Source organism: Poecilia latipinna, unplaced genomic scaffold (genome assembly GCF_001443285.1).
Source record: "Poecilia latipinna isolate Pla-1442-1.1 unplaced genomic scaffold, P_latipinna-1.0 Scaffold4866, whole genome shotgun sequence".
Taxonomy (NCBI): Eukaryota; Metazoa; Chordata; class Actinopteri; order Cyprinodontiformes; family Poeciliidae; genus Poecilia; species Poecilia latipinna.
In genome coordinates, this window is record NW_015117482.1 from 15,334 (window position 1) to 17,253 (window position 1,920).

The 1,920-nt window shown below is 40.7% G+C and overlaps 1 pseudogene; it reads right to left on the reverse strand.

Moving 5' to 3' along the window:
• Positions 1 to 697: 697 nt before the first annotated feature.
• On the reverse strand, positions 698 to 1,801 carry LOC106943098 (sialidase-4 pseudogene; annotated as a pseudogene).
• Positions 1,802 to 1,920: the final 119 nt, after the last annotated feature.

Sequence of the window (1,920 nt, forward strand, 5' to 3'; positions counted from 1 at the left end):
GTTCCCAAACTGTGGGGCGTGTCATTGCAGGGGGGGGCACGGGAAGCCGTCTGGATGAAAAAAAAAACATGAACACTGTATGCGCTGGGTTTTTACCTTAGAATGGCCAACTCTCTGTTATTCCTATGTCAATTTGATACAGTAGAGGCTTCCACACTTCCCATATTTGTGTCCTCTGTCACTTTTATCAGCAGTTAAAACTGTTTAATCCATTGTTAACATGTTGTAACCTGTTTTTCCATGGACTCTTCCGGTTCTACAAACATAACCCTAACCCCTAACCCTAATGACAGAGCTCCAAGTGTCTAAGTACAGACTCTAAGCCAGTTTTATACCAGTATTATTCAGTCAGTTTTGTACTCCTCTGTGCAGCACTTCCCAAATCTGCTCTGTACTGCAGCAAGAACAGCATCAACATCAACTTTCAGAATCCAGCTCTGCCTAAATGCTGATAGGAACTGACTCAAAACCAGTGCTTGCATCACGTAATTTGAGCATAAAGAAAAGAAAACTGACCTTGAACACGCTCACTCACAATATTCTGACCGAGAATGATGAAAACAAATAAAGGCAATGTGGCTATGAAGCCCTGCTAACTTAGAACGCTTGTTGCAGAGGATACAAATGGTTTAGCTTCTGCTTTCTGCTAATAGCTAATGAAAAAAACAACAATTAAAATTAATATAATACATCAGAACAATATAATAAACAATTTCAATACAGAAAAATGCTTTGGATGTGATTCATCAAAAGAATGTTTAATAGCTGCTCAAAGATTTTACATAAGGTCTACATTGCATTGCTGGCAAGCGTCACTAAATACACCACACAAGATATTCTTCTATTGAATAATAATGATACAGTTTTTTCAAGTCCTGAAGTTTGGAATGCCCCTCAGGACCTCTTCATAGGTGAACACCTGACATGCTATCTCATTTGCAGATTTCTCTCCACGTTCCATCAGACATGCAAACCAGCCATCTTCAATGTAAGTCAGGTCAGAGTAACCACTGGGTCCCTGGTTAATGACCCAAGGTTGGCTCCATACCAGATTAAATGCACTAATTGATCTCACTGGGGAAGTGCTCACATACACTCCCAGATCAAGTCTTTCCCAGTCTGACTTCTGATTTGTCGGGTGTGAAAAAAGTAACCACTTTTCCTCACTGGGTTTTGCATTTCCAGTCTGAGCTGGGAAAGAAATCACACTCCCCTGACAACCTTTACGTAGTTCCCCAAGGGGTGTAGCTGTTGTGAATGTATGGACACCACTCTCATCAATCTTAGCTTGGACTCGATGGCTTCCCAAGCTACGAGCATTGCAGTAAATCAAGCTCTCTCTGTTGCTGCTGTCAAAAATCTCAGTCATCTCACATTCCGTTGATATTTCAGACAGCATTTCCTCACATTTCCATGTGCTACCATAATCATCACTATAAAAGCAGAATGAATGTGGAATCGGTTGTTTGTCTTTTGTGTAAGCATAAGCTGGAATAATCATTCTGCCACTTTTAGTTTGAATGCCGTGGCCCGGTCCAATAGCAAACGTAGACCAGTTTTTAAACACAGGCTGCAGTTCGGTCACCTCATTGAATTCACTCCACTTGTTGTTATTCTTCTTCTTTGTGATGTAGCACAGACGGGCCTTGTTCTCGTGATGCTGTAGCTGCCATGGCTCTGTCTCACTGACATAGATAAAGAAAAGGAACAGTGTCTCTGTGTGTTTTTCATACACAACGCAGGGGTTCATCGGACGATATCCACAGGTGCATTTCTTCATTACTGCTTCAGGCTTTGACCACTGAAAAAGATCAATTAGATATGATTTAGAACTTAGGGTGAAACTATTACGGAAGAGGATTAGGGCCACTGAAAAAAAAAAATAATAAAGTCAGAAAAAAAAAAAATTCTCCGAATTCA